We start from the raw sequence: 18,316 nt of genomic DNA, 5'->3' as shown, positions 1-18,316 counted from the left end.
CTTTAGCAAGTTGCTCATTTGTCTAAGCCCTGTTTTTTGTTTTATCATCTGTTCCTTTTAAAAGTATCATCCGTTCCTTTTAAAAGTCAAGAGCAAACCAGGTAAGGCTTGGACAACTGCCTAGCACTGTGGCTGGTGCTGCATTATTATTATTATTATTATTATTATTATTATTATTGCAGTCAAACAATGTACACTTCTTCCTACCTGTAATTTTAAGTGACAATACAGTGTTGTCCATTTTTCCATGCTTTATATTTATATAGAGGTTTGATTAGGGAGAAGGGAAAGCTCATAAAGCAATTTGCTTCAATCCTATGTTGTGATAGTAACTTCCACTAACTAATTATATGTCATTTTGAAAGTATTTCCTCAAATTTGTTTTGAATATATAATATTGCCTTTGAATTTCTTTAACTTCCCCCTTATACTTTTACAAAATGAAAGGGTATATTCTTTGTACTTTACCACTAGTTATTTCACAACCCAACATGGTCACTTTTTTGTGGGGGGCGGGGGGAAGAGATTATTATTTTCTCTGGAGAGTTTAGCTGAAAATCTCCTAACAAAAAGTGAAGTCTGGAGTAAGAATCAATTAAATAATGGGAAAAAAAACAAACACTTTTTTTTTTTTATTCTCTCTGGGGGGAAATCACACACATATATAAAATCTTACAAGAAATGTTGCTGCATTTTAATTTCTGCTCTTTGGGGAAGTCAATTTGGACGTTTGAAATTAGTTTTCCTTTTAAAATTAATGTAATTATCACTAGGTAGCAAGAATATCTCTGGTCGAAACCTCCATCCGGAGCTCCAAATTTCCTCTTCCACAAATGACACTGGATCTGCTGTTTATGGGTTTATATGGAGCTGAATTCATCCCTTCATGCCCCTCTCGGTCTCCATATTCTAGACCTCACGTAGTTCAACCTCCCAGTTACCCATTCTCCAAACCTACTCAGGTTTTCTCTTTCTATCATCTTCTGTTTCTTTCTATCATTTTCTCTTTCTATCTCCTTCCATTTGAAGTCAGTTATCAAGTCCTGCTTGACTTCACCTCCTAATTATACCTCAGATATGTCCCCTCCCTTCCTTTCTTATTTCCGTTCTTTTGGTTTAGGCCTTTCTTGTCTTGCTCTCTAGCTTACTTGCTGCTGCAGCCTCTTAACTGTGAAGTTCTGCCTTCAAATCCTTATCATTCCCTTCAAACCCTTTCCCTGAGTGACTTATCTAAAAAGCAGATCTGGACATGCCATTCACCTTTAATGGCTTCCCCTTACTTATCAGATAAAAATCTAAGCTCTTCACCACAGCATTCAAAGCCTCTGTACATCTCACTAGCTTTGCTTCTCTCCCCTTCCTGCCCTGACTTCACATTCCAACTACACTTCATTCATTCATTTGTTTGACAGTGCTAAGTGCCAGCCACTGTCCTAGGCACTCAGCATACCTTGGGAAACAAAACTCTTAGCTTTGCCTTCATAGAGCTTATATGGAAAGGGATGGGTGGTGTCAGTAAACAACACAAATTAGCACATTTTATAGGATCTGGGTGGAGAGTCTAATTTTAGATCGTCTGATGAAGGTTGTCTATTGAAAAGGTGACATTTGAGCAAACAAGAAAGGAGGTAAGGCAGCTACATGAATAAACAGGAAGACAATCTAGGTGGAGGGAACAGCCAGTGCAAAGTCCTAAGGTAGGAGTGTGCTTAGCACATCAAGAAGAGGAGAGAGCAGAGGGAGTAGTAGCAGATGAGGTCAGAGAGAAAATAGGGTGTGTGAGTGCTCTCTTAGATGGGTTCTCATCAGCCATTGTAGTAAGTTGGAGTCTTTGCTTTAAATGGGAAGCCAACCACTTGTGGTCACCCCCACAAGCCATAGTGTTTAGACCTTGTGTTCTAATCATATGCTCCCTTCTGTTTTGATTGTACCCCTCTCTCCAGCTGAATTGGTCTTGTAATTCTTTTTGATTGTCTCTGTTACTGCATTTGCCATATTACTTATAAGACTGAGGTCTTGAGGGAGGATTTTGGTTTATTTATCTTTGTATCCTCAGCGCTCATTAGCAGGCACGTAAACGTTTAATGAATAAATAATGATTATAATTGTTTACAGATTGCTATATATGTTGGGTGTTTTATATGTTTATAAGTTCTTAAGACAACCCTACACGGTGGGCTTTATTATACTTACTTTACAGAAGAGGAAATGAGTTTCAGAGAGGTTAAGTAACTTACCCAAAGTCCCAACACTGGTAAATATCTGAGCTAGGTTTTAGCTACTGGCCAATTGCTACACTGTGTTCTTTTCACTCCTGAGGCTTCCTAACTTGAGTGAATGAAAGAGATGGAGGGAATACATCTCTGGTTTTGTTTCTTGCATTTGGCTTTCCTAAGTTTAAACAAATGACCAATTTTACTGTCTATGTACTAATTCATTAAATATTTAATAAGTATCTATTGCGTGCCAGGTACTTGAAATACAATACTGAACAAAACATGTGGTCCCTTCCCTTGTGCAGTTTATACTATAGCAGAGAAGGCTCACAATTTAAGCAAGGGCAGTGTTCTGATGGAGGAAGGACAAAGTGCCACAGGGAACTGTAGCAGCAGCTTCTGACCCAGCCACCCAGGCTGGAGAAAGCTGTAGAATGAGAGCAGATTTCCTGGAGGAGACAATTCCAAGTGGAATGTACCATTGGCCTTAGGGACACTGAAATTCAGAAAGCGGAGGTACATTTAGCTGTGAATAAAAGAATCCCTTATGGACTCGTATAAGATACTAGGTATTATACAAAACCCGGAAGAATTTTGTTGTATTCATTCTTTTTTCAACTGTGGCTAATGTTAATGCCCTTCTCCCAAATTTGATTACAATCTTTAAGTATAAAACCTAAAGCATAAACTTTTTAACTTTGTATGAATGTTTTTATTTGGTAAGTTGTTTGACCCATTAGTTTGTGAAGAGTTAATGCAATGTGTTTTAGCAGCTATAAATTCCACAACTATGGAATCTGAGGGTTTATGCAAATTATTTTGTTCCATTGGAACTTGGTGGTATATTGCATCATTGGCTGGAGTTTGGGAACTTGCTACAGAATGCAAATTTTTTTATTACGTTCGTGGAAATTAAATTTAATATTTGCTCACTTTTAATTACTGTTCAATGGATGAGATAATCCAGGAAACCATGACAGGTGGTGTGACCGAGACAGGAAGAAGCCAGGCTGGAAAACCAGAGACCCATACTCAGAAAGTAGCATTTTAGTGCTTTTAAACCGATGGAAAATTAATGGGTTGTTCTCTATAGATTTCCCCTTGTTTTTCAAGTGGGGATAAACTTGGCATAATAACTCTAATATGACTTGATTTTCAAAATTAAAATTTTAAGGATGAATATAGTTATTCAGACAACTTGCAACTGGTGGTGGTGGCAACAGAGCAGTTGTTTTTAATAAGAAAATGATGGGGAAGATCAAAGAAGAACAGGGATCAGGATGTGGGAGTGAGTTCTCTTTATTGCAAACTGCTTTGGAGGGAGGTGAGAGATGGAGATTAGAGATGATGAAGACCTTTCCTTTTGGCTTCTCTGATCTAGCCATGGATGATGAGAGTCCCTCTGGATGAGCGTCAAAGAAAAGCCATGGTTAAATGGGTAATAAAAGAAAAATCAATTGCCCATAAATACTAAGTGTTTTAAGTTTGAAATTTTCTCTAAAAAGAAAAGAAAAGGAAAAAGAAAACCCTAGTTATTGTAGTTATCTTCTACAGCTTGTAAAACACAAGTTTCCCTAATGGAGCAGGTCCAGCAAGTCTTGGTTATAGACAGAGTTAGGAAGATTGTGAGAATCCAAAGGGTCCTGGCAAATAATGTGCTTAGAGGCTTCAAAAAGTGTCCCAGAGGAGGAGAAAATATTCTGAAAAAAAAAAAAAATAGCAATAAAGTATTTTTTATGTTAAGAACAAAAAGACAGGAAATGTTTTTCCCCCCCAAATATTGTTGCATTTACTCCATCTGGTGAAATAAAATAAGACAGATATGTAATCCTCCACAGTTACACAAAACCACCACCAGCAGGCCAGTTAGATGGTGGAGAGCTGCTGTCCTAGAACAGTATGTATGGCATTCTTGCCCCCTCCCCCCCAAAAAAAACCCAGGGCCATGTACTGCTTCTCTGAGGCCATCAAAAGTTTCAGACTTAAAACAGAGAAGTTTCTTGGTGAACAGAATTAACAAAATTACAGAACTGTCATCATTATGTTTAAGGAAACCTTTCCCAGTTTGCTAGCTTTCTTCCCAAACATTTTTGCCCTGATTACATTTTTGTTGGTGGTTTAGAAAGGCCAGGACAACCCAAGGGAATGATTCCATTCTAATTGCATCTTTCCCTTCCCAGGAGGCCTGCATCCTTTCATATCCACCAAACTCACTCGATCACTTGATTAACCGTGGTCCACTTGTCACAGAGAGAAAACAACAACAACAAAACACCCAAACAAGCCCTGTGAAATTAACTGGATGTTTTGTTTTTGTTTTTCCCCTTCAGAGATCACAAAGCTTGTGCATATTCTCGTCAGGCATCCTTTTTCATTCAGGGCTCCAGGTGGAATAGAGAAGGTGTGTGTGTGTGTGTGTGTGTGTGTGTGTGCGCGCGCGCGCGCGCGTGTGTGTGGGTGTGGGTGTGTGTGTTCCCGAAACGTCAAACAAGCATCAAAGTGTGTGCTGGGGGCCTGTGTCTATAGCTTGCGTTCAATTCTAAAGAGATCGACGACCCCACCCCCACCCCCCGCCACCCCTACCCCCCCCCAAGGTTAGGAACCACTGCCCATAACATCCAGATTAATTCCTCCATTCTTGCTAGGCCCTGTTTGCTGGAAGGTATTGAAAAGATGCTTTGTAAATTTGGTTTAATGAATTTCTACAACAACCTGTGAAATCCTCAGCAAGGGCCCTCAGGATTTCACCTGCGTTCATAGGAAATTGGTCCCAATACTTGGGTTCTCCGCGGGGCGTCCTCGTCCCGGGGAGACCCGGCGCCGCCAGGTTCTGGGCGTCCGGTTTGTCTTCACCAGAACAACCAGCCCTCTCCAGATCCGAGAGGGCCCTACACAATCTTCCGTGGATGGCCCGTCTGCGGGAACCTTGGATTCCCCTTTCCTTCGGACAGCTGAAGGACGACAGTAGAGGGAAAAAGGAATCGCTCTTAGAAACAAACAAACAAACAAACAAACAAACAAAAAACAGTCCGGGCGCCGTGCCCCGGAGCGTTTCCGAGGCCGGCCGGGCGCGGCGGCTGTACCGTGGTCCAGACGCTTCGCTATCCGGCGGGCGGCGCCCTGCTCGCCCCCCCAGCGCGGAGGCCCGCGTCCCCGCCGCACAGGCTCAGCGCAGCGCGGCGCCTGCCAGCTTCCCTGCGTGCGTCTTGGAGCGCGGCGGCCCGCTCCATCCGCTAGCCCCTGCGAGGAAGCGCCGGCCGAGGCCCCTCCCCGCCCCGTCCGCAGTTAGGAGCCGGCGCGCTGGCCAGGGCGGGGGTATCAGGGCAGCGGGCGCGCCCCATCCCTTCCACTCCTTGGCGGGACGACTGCCCGGGCTCACTGCTGTCCCGGGAGCCCACTCCCGATCCTTGGCTTCCGTCTCGCCTTCCCTGAACACCTAGCTTGTACCAGCGTGGCGCTGGGGAAGCATTTGTGGAGACAGGGCAACGTGTGGAGGTAAATGCGACGCAAAATGCTGGGGGGAGCTCTAAGAAGCAGGAAGGGGCAAAAGAGTTAGTTTTCTGGGCTCCTTTCTCTCACTGACCCCAGATTGCTACAGATTACTGGGGGTGCCAGTATGCCCATTTTACGGAACGACAGAGAGATCAAATGGCTTCCCTGGGACCATTTAATGCCAAACGTGGCACACCAAACTTCTGCCTCATCCCAGCTCCTCGGGTGAAAAGGCTTACCTCCGCCCAGGAGTGTGGGCAGCGGTTTAACCGTGTAAGGAACGAGTAACCCAAGTGCCCAGGCTGTGCTCTCCTTCAGTCCTGATGAAGTGGGAAAAGTTGGAGCACCTGGGGCGGGGTCGCGACCTCTTACCGCCTCCTGCCCTCACCTCCTAAGTGATCTCTTGCAGTCACCAGCGCTAGAGCCTGGCAGTTCCCCCGCGTTCCGCCCCTCCATAAAAATATATGTATTTCCAGCCTGAACTTCTCCACACTCCAACCTCCAGTTTTGTTTATTCAGTTGCCTACTGGATATCTGTCTCCAGCCGAATGTCTAAAAGATGCTGAAATTTAACTTGTTTGAAGCTTTGCCCCCAAACCTGCTCCATCCATAGCGTTCCTCTTTCCCCTTTCCATGAAGAACAAACCATTTTTTTCAGGAGGTGCTCAGGTCAATAACCTTGGAGCCATCCTTGACTCCTCTTACTTGCACACTCCAAATGGTGCCTACCAGAAAATGCTTCTGTGTATATCCAGAATCTGACCATTCTTTATGGCATCTGGTACTACTACTTGGGCCTACACCAATCTCATCATTCTCCCCTAGGTTATTATGGCAGCCTCTTAATCAGTCTCCTTGTTTCTACTTTGCCCCCTGCTAGTGTACTCTTCGATCCCGGATCCTGTTCTAGCCAGAGTAATCCTGTTCTATCAGAGAACTCAGAACTTCCGGTCACTGCCCACCTTACTGAGGATCATAGTTTAAATCCTTCCGTCTAGGCTCCTGAGTGACCACTCCGCCCCCTCTGACCCTTCTACTCCCCTTCTCCTTGCCCAAGCCCACACCCATCCAGCCACACTGTGAGTCTTGCCTTAGTCTTTGCTGTTCCCTCTGACTGGGCTGTCAGTGCCCCACTCCCATTAGCATAGTTTTCTTCCAGTTTTTGCTGAATACCATCCTCTAGGTAAAGTTCCCTCCCCCCCCCCCCCCTGTTTAGCCCTGTAACCCAATCCCTGCCTTTTCCTTTTTCTCTGCTTAATTTTTCTCCCTGGTACCTAACTTTTATACTCCCATTTACCTTTGCCCCCTCTTGTTGCTTCTGTCCTTCTACAAGAATGTAAATAACATATATGAGGGTAAGGATTTTTAAAAGTTGTATCCGCAAATGCATAGAACAGTGCCTGGCACATGGAAGGCACTCAATAAATATTTATTTATGAGTGAACCCACAATAAAATGGGAGGAAGGGAGTAGCTCCAGCATATACTAGCTCTATGATCTTGGGCAAGTTATTTAACTCCATTTTCTCATCTGTAAAATGATGGTAGATACTTCCTTATAGGGTTCCCAATGTTATTAAATAAGTAAATACACAAAGAACACTAAACACAGAAGAACACAGTAAGTGGTAGTGATTGTTACTGATATGTAATATTTATAGCATGTAAGCAAGTCAGACTTCTAAGTGAGCATATATATCAGTATTCTACCTTACATTTAGAAGTTTTCCTATTTGTAGTGGTGCTATGTAAATTAGAATGTAGCATCCTGAAATCATTTGTTATGGGTATTTCTTTGTATAGTGCCTTGGAAGTGTGTGGTCACTGTTAACTGCTGACAGCTGAGGGAGAAAAGTCCATCTTTTGCTTAGTTTGCATCAGCATCATCACGTACCATCCCGGTCATCTTCCATGGAAAGGAGGAAGGGGAAATTCGATTCCTTGAGAGAATGTGAGTTATCCCCTTTTATGATTCTATTATGGAAATTCTTCTGAAGGTGTAAAAGGATAGGCTGCCACGTATGGGGTGGAATGGAGGAAGAGGCACTTGACTAGAATCGTGTTTCCCTTCAGGTCCCTAACCTGTTTCCTTAGGCAGATCTCCCAAGGGAGAGCTCACTGGGTGGGGGTTGGAGGGTGGATGATAGGATTTAGTAAGGGAAATTGGCCGGTAGGTCCATCCTGCTCTCACCTCTCTCTGGCTGGCCCAGCTTCTCCAGTGGCTCCTCCCTCCCTTTGTTCCAGCAGCTGTCCACTCTGTTTAGACTGGCACCTATGCCTCTTCTCACTATGAGAAGCACTACTGTGTTTGCTGTGTAACTCCCCGCCCCCCCTCCTCCACCCAAGTGAGCTCCAAGGGGACAGCACTTGTTGTCTCTTACATTCCCTGCTTTCTTTCTTGTTCCTAGGACAGGTCCTGGCACACAGGGGCACTGTCAATAAATTCTTGTTGATTGAATGAGCTCTCCTACAAAGCTTATTTAATTCCACCAAGCAGCCCCTGACATTAATTGAACCAGTCCTTATGCCAGAACACTTTAAATGCATTATCTCATATTATTCTCACAACAGAACTCAGGTTGGTGCTGTTAGAATTCCCATTTTACAAAGAGAGAAAGTGAAGACCAGTGAGGTTAAGTAACTTGCCCAGGGTCATGCAGCAGCTGATAAATAGGGGAGCTAATGACAGAAACCACACAGTCTGGGTCTGGGACCTGAGTCCCAACCATCTTTGGTTAGAAGATGAAGAGGACTGATCGCAGCATCAGGTTCAATAAGCCTGGAACCAGAGAGGTCTTAAGGTTGAAAGGAGGAGGCCAGAGGTCACCGCCATCAAAATCGTCCCTTCCGAGCTTCTGTGGCTGCTGGGTGGGTCCTGAGGCCTCACATGCGACCATCAGTGTGCCCAGGAGGTTAAGCAGAGAAGCCTCTTCAAAAATGCCCTCCCTTCAAAGTACCTGCTGGTGGCCAAACATCTCTACTTTTCCGCGTGGAAATAAGGGTCCAGTGGGATGTAGATGAGCCACCAAAGGCCCGACAGATTGAGCCCTGAGCTGTCGCGGGTTTCCCCAGCCAGGGGCTCCGCCACCTTCCGATCCTTGGAAGACCCCGAAGGAGAAATGTCGGGAAGGAAAGTAGAAACTGGAACTCTGACTCTGGGAAGACAGAACCTGACTGCGACGGGCGGGGCGCGCGGGTCTGCGCCGGGCAGTTGGGCCCCAAGCCGGGGCGGGGGACGCGCGCGACCGGCCCCAGGAGGGCGAGGCGCAGGGGCCGCCGCGAGTCCCGCGCTTAGGGCACTGGCGTCTCTCGTTCCGCGGTCTCCTTGTGTCTGTGATTAAAACACCAGGAAATGACTTGGAGCCCGAGAAGTTCGCTCTGTGAGCCGGGTTTTCTCAATCCTTGCGGAGATGGAGCGGATGTGGAAACCAGCCCTGCGCCCCCGGATTCGGGTTCTTGTCCCGGAGCTGCTTGCATGTGCCCGGGAACCCATCCACCCACTGGGCCTTCGCGGCGCCAACAGACTTTAAGTGTAGGGAGATACAGAGCATATTGAACACAGATTCATTGCCAGTCACCGAATTCATTGGAGCCATGGGTCATTTTGTGGTTATGTGTGTTGTTTTTAGTCCAAAGATACTAAAATCATAACTACTCATCCTGAGGGTTTCTGGGAAATTTTGGAGATTGAAATACCTGAAAATTCTGGTAATCCCTGTTCAAGTGAGTCAATTAAAAAGAATTTGTTTACCCACACCCCCAGGTAGAATCACAGGAAAGTCAATGGAGAAGTATGCTCAGTCTCTCCAGTTCTGTTTGGAAACTCAAACCCTCCTCCCCGTGTTTTCAGTTGCAAATTAGAAATCACATTAATTGCCCTAAAATGTAGCAATTTGCCTTATGCAGAAGTTTGTTTTTGAACCAAGATTTGCTTCAGTTTTCTTCCCTAGACGGTGTTAGCTGATATCATGGAACTATTAAACAAAAAACCCAACTGATTTGTGTCTTTCTGTCTTAGTTATTGCCATCTTGTACTCTTGGCCGATTAAAAAAAGGGGGGGGGTGCTTATTTTAAAATGAATTTAGAGTAAAAAGTAATTGAGATGTTTGGCAGCCTCATGGTAAAACATAATAGTGTGCCCCAGGATAAAGACTAGAATTTAGTTTGGTTTCTTGCTTCATTACTCACTCACTTGATGTGGCCTCTGACAAGTCCCTTCACTGTCTTGGGCCTCAGGCTCTCTCTCCATCAGTAACAAGGGGATCATCTTAGACATCTACCTGCCTCCTGAGGGTGTTGTAAGGGTTAATGAGATATGTGGTGAATGCTTTGATTCTAGGGTAAAGGACCTGTACAAATAAAACATGATTACATCTCAAGATTCATCTTTGATTCATCTGAATAAATCGACCTTTCCTTTATTAACTCTTCCTATTAAGTTTTCAAAATTGAGTTGATTTAAAAATTCTATGTTGGGGCATTCTATAGATTCACACTCTATAAAAATCCTTGACAAGTTATATTACCCAGTTGAGAGAGAACCTGTATTTGTTCAGAGATATTGAGTAACTTATCTTTCTCATTACGCCGATTCAACTTATTTATTCAACAAATGTGTACTGAAAATGTACTCTTTCTAGGGACTGTACGGGGGTACAAGGAGTGCTAAAAAGAACTGTCTTGTGTGCCTGCTGTTCCCACACGCTATGGTAAACACTTTGTATACATAATCTCATTTAATCCTGGTCACAGCTTCCTGAAATGCAGTCTCTTCTCACCCTGGGTATAGAATGCAAACTGAATTCAGAGTTTCCCCATAATTCAGTAAACCAGGTACAGCCAGAGCAGCTCAGTTCTGTGAAGTCATTTGCAAAAGTAAAGGGCTACTTTTGTTGAAACCACTGATAGAAATTTATGGTCACATTAAAAAAATTTTTTTGGGGGGCGCCTGGGTGGCACCGTCGGTTAAGCGTCCAGCTTCGGCTCAGGTCATGATCTCATGGTCCGTGAGTTCGAGCCCCACGTCGGGCTCTGTGCTGACAGCTCAGAGCTTGGAGCCTGTTTCAGATTCTGTGTCTCCTTCTCTCTCTGCCCCTCCCCTGTTCATGCTCTGTCTCTCTCTGTCTCAAAAATAAATAAGTGTTAAAAAAAATTAAAAAAAGGTTTTTTTAAATTTAATTAATTTTATTTGGGAGAGAGAATGAATGAGAGCTCAGGGAAGAGGGGCAGAGGAAAAGAGAGAGAGAATCTTAAGCAGGCTCCAAGCCGATGTGGGGCTCGATCCCACCACCCTGGGATCATGACCTGAGCTGAAATCAAGAGTCAGACGCTCACCCAACTGAGACATCCAGGCAACCCTGGTCCCATTTTTTTTTTAAGATTTTGCCAACACTGCCTCAGCAGGTATGAAATTTAGCTATATACAGTGTTTAACATCCTTAGACCAGGTCATCCAGGAGTTGAGAGGATATTAGAGAAAATTTACAATAAGCAAATTTACATATAGGCAAAATATGATGACTCAATCGGAATTGGCCAAATGCTCAAAAGCACAGCAAGCATCCCTCTACCCACCCATCCATCACTGCCAAAAAGAAAAGAAAAAAAAGAACACATAAACTTTCATGCAGTCTCTACCTAGTTTTTGGAAGTTATCTAAAAGACAAAATTGGAGTTTATATTCAGCTCACAAGAAAGGGGGCCATGTATCCTGAGTTAGAGAAAAGAGAAACCTTGTGGATTAAGCCTGTTTTGCATGAGACACAAAGAAAGATCCTTCATCTATCCCTGGAAATATCTACCAAATGCCAACCCATAATGTTGGACAGGAGAGAAGCAAATTAAGCCAGAAAGTGCAGGTTTTTGTATTCTGTTGCAGACAGGCCAGCTGCCAACAGATTGCTTAGAGAGTTTACTATTTACACTATAGTATTATGGTATTATACATTTGCTCTTGCTGACAACGTGCTAAGTCATCAGCATGATTAAAGTGAACACCCATATGCTGAATTGACAGTGTCCTAGTTTATGGTATCAGACGTACGACACTGACACACACACATATAACAGAAGCAGATGTATATATGGAGTGCAGCGTGTGTTGAATGATTTAGATACACAGGAGTCAGTTGTGGTACTTTCTACACAGGAGAGAATAGAAAGTGAGACATGCAAGTCGTACATTCAGAGAAAGTAGTCTTGGGAGAATTAGAGGAAACTCCTGTCTGGCTTACAGTTACTTAGTTGGGAAAGGATTCTTGAGAAGGAAACAGAAACGGGGATTTCAGAGTAAGAGTCAGAATATGTTAGAATTGGAAGAGACTTGAGAAGTTCAAATCCAACTCTTTGCTTTATGCACAGGACCAGAGCCCTGGACTGGCTAGTTCATAGCAGATGTAGAGCTCTAATGCAGATGCCCACCTTCTGATGGTCTAGTGCTTGTCCATGTCAAAGGGTTTTTCTTGATGTTGTTTGTTTTAAGTTTTATATTATTTTTTATTATGGAGATTTTCAAGTTATACAAAAATAGAATGTGTATCACACCTCCATAGATGATGGCAAGGGAACCTCCATATCTACATTGAAGCTCCATATTATATTGCCTAGCTTTATGCCATTCTTATTTCATCTTTTCCCTTGTTTTTATTTTTATTCTTTTCTGGAGTTTCTTTGTTTTGGTTTTGGTTTTTTAATTTTAGAGACGGTGTGAGCAGGGGAGAGGGGCAGAGAGAGAGAGAGAGAGAGAGAGAAAGAGAGAGAGAATCTTAAGCAGGTTCCACGTACAGCAAGGAGCCCGATGTGGGGCTCGATTCCAGGTACTGGGATCACCACCTGAGGTGGAATCAAGAGTCAGATGCCCAACCAGCTGAGCCACCCAGGTGCCCCTGGAGTATTTTAAAGCAAATTTCAGCATCCATATTGTTTCACCAGTAAATACTTCGGTGTGCAACTCTAAGTGATAAGCCTTTTAAAAACTATAACAACTGGGGCACCTGGGTGGCTCAGTTGGTTAAGTGTCCAACTTCAACTCAGGTCATGATCTTGCATTTGTGGGTTCAAGCCCCACATTGGTTTCTGTGCTGACAGCTCAGAGCCTGGAGCTTGCTTGGGATTTTGTGTCTCCCTCTCTCTCTGCTCCTCCCCTGCTCATGCTCTGTCTCTCTCTCTCTCAAAAATATTTAAAAAATAATAACAACCATGCTATTAGCATACCTCACAGAATTAACAATAAACCTTCATACTATCTAATACTTTTTATTCACGTTTCTCTAATAGTCTCAAAGATATCTTTTTTGCTGTTGGTTTATTTGAATTGGCATCCAAATAAGGTTCACACATTGCATGTTATTGTTATGCAGGCTTATAAGCCTCTTTTATTCTATAAGTGTCTCTCCTCCTTTTTTGTTAATGGTTTTGTTGGTGAAACCAGGCCACTTTTCCTTGTGGAATGTGTGAATTTGGCAGATTGCTTTCCTTATGGTGTGGTGTTCATCTTGTTTCTCTAGAGTATGTATTTCCTACAGCTTGGTGATTAGACCTAGAAGCTTGATTAGGTATAGGTTCAACTTATTTAGGCGGGCTTCATTTTTCTTGGCAGGAATTTCTGTAAAGTATTGTGTCCTCGCTCTGATGTCATTTCTGGAAGCACATAATGTCTGCTTATCCTGACTTCAGTAATGCTAATATCGGCCAGTGCTTCATGGGGTGTCAGCCTAATCTCTCCATCAGCTTTTCATGGAATGATTTTGGGATCCATTGATGATTGTTGCTTAGAAGTTTTGTTATTGGGGTGCCTGGGTGGCTCAGTCAGCTAAGTGTCTGACTGCAGCCCAGATCATGATCTTGTGGGTTGGTGAGTTCAAGCCCCACATCTAGCTCTGTGCTGACAGCTCAGATCCTGGAGCCAGCTTTGAATTCTGTGTCTCCCTCTCTCTGTCCCTCCCTTCTCACGCTCTGTCTCTCTCTCTCTCTCAAAAATAAATAACCACTAAAAAAACTTGTTTAAATGGTGATTTTCTCATTCTACCATTCATCTGCATTTATTAACTGGGATACTTGTTTATTTTTTTTTAATGTTTATTTTGGGGGGGGGTGCATGCACATGTGGGGGAGGTACAGAGAGAGAGGGAGACAGGATCCGAAGTGGGCTCTGCCCTGACAGCAGAGAGCCTGATGTGGGGCTCAGGTTCACAAACTGTGAGATCATGGCCTGAGCTGAAGTTAGAGGCTTAACTGACTGAGCCACCCAGGTGCCCCTGGAATACTTCTTAAATAATTTTCCTCCCATCTGCTCTCTGGCTCCCTTGAAGTACTATAGTACAAGGAAAGATAGGATAAATGCTTGATGCTTCCTCATTACCTTTTAGATTCTAGGGTGATGGGTAGGGTGTAATAGAGATGGCAGAGTCAATAATTCTGGGCAAGGTGATCAGAAAGTCTCTCTCAGAAGAGATGGAATTTGAGCTAGGACTGGAAAAATGTCTCAAATTTTGACCGGCAAAGAAGGGTGGGGAGTCAGAGGATCGTGGTCTGAGGGAACTTCAGGAGCAAACCAGAGGATGCAGTCGATAAACTGCTGTGAGTAGTGCACAGAACGCAGGGACCTCCTGGGGAGGGGCTGGCCTCTCTTAGTACATTGTGACGCTAGTGGTGGAGGAAGGATCTAGGTTTTCCTTCCTTTGAAACTCCAGTGCCAAGAAAGTCACTTGCTACCTACTGAACATTTTTTCAGTATTTGTTGACTAAATGAATGCATTAATGGGAACTTTCTTTGAGGGCAGTATATGTTTTTTTTTTTTTCTGTCAGAGTAGCTTGTTTTACCTCCTTGACCAAAGAACAAAAGTACGGGCTATTTATTCTTTATTTTTCAACAGAATGAAGGGAGAAAAGCAAATGACCCTCTCAACTGATGTATAAAAAGCATGTAACAGAATCCGATAACTTTCACTGATAAAACACTCAAACTAGAAACAGAAGGAAACTACCTCAACATAATAAAAGTTGTATATGAAAAGCCCACAGCTAACATCACACTCAGTGGTAAAAGAAAACTTTTCCTTTAAGATTTGGAACCAGACAAGGGTGCCCGCTCTCACCACTTTTGTTCAACACAGTACTGGAAATTCTAGTCAGAGCTATTAGGAAAGAAAAAGAAATAAAAAGCATTCAAATTGGAAAGGAAAAAGTAAAATTACCTCTATTTCATAATCTTCTATGTAGAAAACCCAATTCCACAAAAAAAGCCATTAGACCATTGCAGGATACAAAGTCAAGTCACAAAAATCAGTTGTATTTCTATACATTAACGATGAACAATATGAAAAGAGAATTAAGAAGACAACCCTATTTACAATAGCATAAAAAAAGAATAAAATACCTAGGAATAAACATAACCAAGTAGGTGAATGATTTGTACACTGAAAACTACAAAGTGTGGCCGAAGGAAATTAAAGACACAAATAAATGAAAAGACATCCTGTATTTATGAATTGGAAGCCTTAATATTGTAAAGATGTCAAAACTACCCAAAGTGATCTCTAGATTCAACACAATATGTCAAAATCCCAAATGCATTTTTGTATAAATTAAAAAATGCTGCATAAAAAAATTTTGCATAAATTAAAAAAAATCCGTGCTAAAATTCATATGGATTCTCAAGAGGCCTGAATAGCCAAGACAATATGAAAAAGAAGAATGTTGGATACCCCACACTTCCTGATTTCAAAATGTATTACAAAGCTACAGTAAATCAAAACAGTGTGGTACTGGCATAAAGATAGACTTATAGACCAATGGAATAGAATGGAGAATGCAGTAGTGAAACCTCACATACGTGGTCAGATGATTTTTGATAAGGGTGCCACATCCATTCAATGGAGAAAGGACAGCCTGTTCAACAAATGATGCTGGAAAGCCTGGATATCCACATGCAAAAAAGAATAAAGGTGGGCCTTTTCCTTACATTGTATGCAAAAATTAACTCACAACAGATCAACGATGTAAAACCTTCATGACCTTAGATCTGACAATGACTTCTTGACTATAACTCCAAAATCAGGCAACCACAACAAAAAATAGATAAATTTGACTACATCAAAATTAACAACATCTGTGCATGAAAGGACATAATCAACGGAGTGAAAAGAAAACCCACAGAATGGAAGAAAATATTTGTAAATTGATTATCTGATAAGTTAATATCCAGAATATAAAAAGAACTCCTATAACTCATCAATAAGAAAATAAATAACCCAATTCAAACAGGGGCAAAAGACTTGAATAAACATTTCTCCAAAGAAGATAGACAAACATCCAAGAAGCACATGAAAAGATGTTTCACATCACTAATCATTAGGAAAATGCAACTCAAAATGATGAGATACCATTTTATACCAATTAGTGTGGCTAATATTAAAAAAAATTTTTTTTGGTGATGTTTATTTATTTTTGAGAGAGAGACACACAGTGTGAGCAGGGGAGGGGCAGAGAGAGAAGGAGACACAGAATCAGAAATAGGCTCCAGGCTCTGAGCTGTCAGCACAGAGTCCAACGCAGGGCTTAAACCTGGAACGGTGAGATTATGACCTGAGCCGCAGTTGGACACTTAACCGAGTGAGCCATCCAGTGTGGCTAATATTTTAAAAAAGGAAAAGAAAAGAGGGAAAAAACCCCAGAAAATAACAAGTGTTGGTGAGGATGTACACAAATTGGAACTCTTGTACACTGTTGATGGGAATGTTTTCCATTATGTAAAACAGTATGGCACTTCCTCAAAAAACTAAAAATAAAATGACCATATGATCCAGCAATTCCACTTGTGGGTGTATCCCCAAAAGAAATGAAACCAGGTCTCCAGGAGATACTGGACACCCATGTTCATAGCAGAATTATTAGCAAAAGGTGGAAGTAACCCAAATGTCTATGGAAGGATGAATAGATAAGCAAAAGGTGGTATATACATACAACAGCATATTATTCAGCCTTACAAAGGAAGGAAATCCTTCATGTGATACAACATGGATGAACCTCAAAGACATTATGTTAAGTGAAATAAGCCAGTCACAAAAAGACAAACCCTGAATGATTCCACTTATACTAGGAATCTAGAGTAGTCAAATTCATTGGTACAGAAATAGAATGGTTGTTGCCAGGGTCTGGGGAAAGGGAGAAAGGGGGAGTTATTGTTTAATAGGCGCAGAGCTTCAGTTTTGCAAGAGGAAAAGAGTTCTGGAGATGGATGATGGTGATGGTTGTACAACAATGTGAAAGTATTTAACATTACTGAACTGTACACTTTAAAATAGTTATGTTAAAAAATTGAGGCATCTGGGTGGCTCAGTTGGCTAAGCGTCTGACTTCGGCTCAGGTCATGATCTCACCGTTCCTGAGTTTGAGTCCTGTGTTGGGCTCTGTGCTGACAGCTCAGAGCCTGGAGCCTGTTTCAGAGTCTATGTTTCCCTCTCTGTCTATGCCCCTTCCCCCCCCCCAAAAAAGTAAATAAAACATTAAAATTTTTTTAAATAGTCATGATAATAACTAAAATAGTTATGATGATACATTTTATGTTGCACACATTTTACTACAATTAAACAATCTTAGGATAAATAAAATTCCTTGTTACTATATACTTAGTCATATAATGGGAGACAGAGATTTAGAGAACTTAAATATACAATTTAGTGTAATACTCTGCAAAGCATAATCCCATTAAATAAATTTAGGTTCAATTACAAATTTTTTAAAAATGTCAAAATCATGAAAACAACAAAGGACTGAGAAAATATCCTCGATTAGACAGGACAATTAATTGGAGTTGTGTGATCCTGGATTGGGTCTCAGAACTGGAAAGAAAAAGAGCTATAAATGACATTATTGGGACAATTAGAAAATCTGAATATGAATGGTAGTTTGGATATCAGGACTAAGGTTTGTTGATTTGGTAAGTGTGCTGTGGTTATGTTAAAGCCACATATTTCTTGGGAAATATACCAGAAATATCTATTGATAAAGGGGTATTGTATCTGCAATAACTCTGAAATGCTTCACTCTGAAATGCTTAAGGGGAAAATATACAGAGAGTGAGCAGATGATAAAGCAAATGGAGCAAAATGCTAAGAATTGATGAATCTGGGTAAAAGGCATATAGTTCTGCGCACTATTCTTGAAACTTTCCTGTATGAAGTAAAAAGCAAGAAAAATCAAATGCCAATCATGTAATATCCAGCCACTATTGTCTCAGTGATCAGTGGAGGTGTAGATAACAAAGGATTAACATGTGATCTAATGCCCTAGTGTGGATTTGCTGGGTGAGTTTCACACTTTATGACTTACAGTTTCTCTGCCAAGAAACAATTGCAAATTGACTTCATTAAGGACTAGTCTGTACTTTTGTGTTGGCCCCTTGATACGTTCATGGTTTAACAGTGAAAATCCTCCTAATATAAGAGAAAGCCACTAGACTAAATTCTATCGATGTGATTTTTGTGACGTAAATATCTGTTGTAAAATCAGAGGAGAAAAAAATCTCATTTGATGTGTGGCTTGTATTAGTCAGGGTTTGTGTTTGAAGTGACAGAAATTCAGCTCAAACTTTCTTTATTCATCAAAT

At 42.0% G+C, this 18,316-nt stretch overlaps 1 long non-coding RNA gene across 1 annotated transcript; it reads right to left on the bottom strand.

Moving 5' to 3' along the window:
* Nucleotides 1-3,424: 3,424 nt before the first annotated feature.
* Nucleotides 3,425-8,836, bottom strand: LOC125938758 (uncharacterized). The gene is made up of 3 exons (XR_007462806.1): nucleotides 8,665-8,836; nucleotides 4,965-5,167; nucleotides 3,425-3,916 (listed from the first exon to the last, which is right to left on the bottom strand). It is a non-coding gene; the product is annotated as an uncharacterized LOC125938758 (long non-coding RNA).
* Nucleotides 8,837-18,316: the final 9,480 nt, after the last annotated feature.

Source organism: Panthera uncia, assembly GCF_023721935.1.
Source record: "Panthera uncia isolate 11264 chromosome B2 unlocalized genomic scaffold, Puncia_PCG_1.0 HiC_scaffold_24, whole genome shotgun sequence".
Taxonomy (NCBI): domain Eukaryota; kingdom Metazoa; phylum Chordata; class Mammalia; order Carnivora; family Felidae; genus Panthera; species Panthera uncia.
This window is presented reverse-complemented; position numbering and strand designations above follow the sequence as displayed.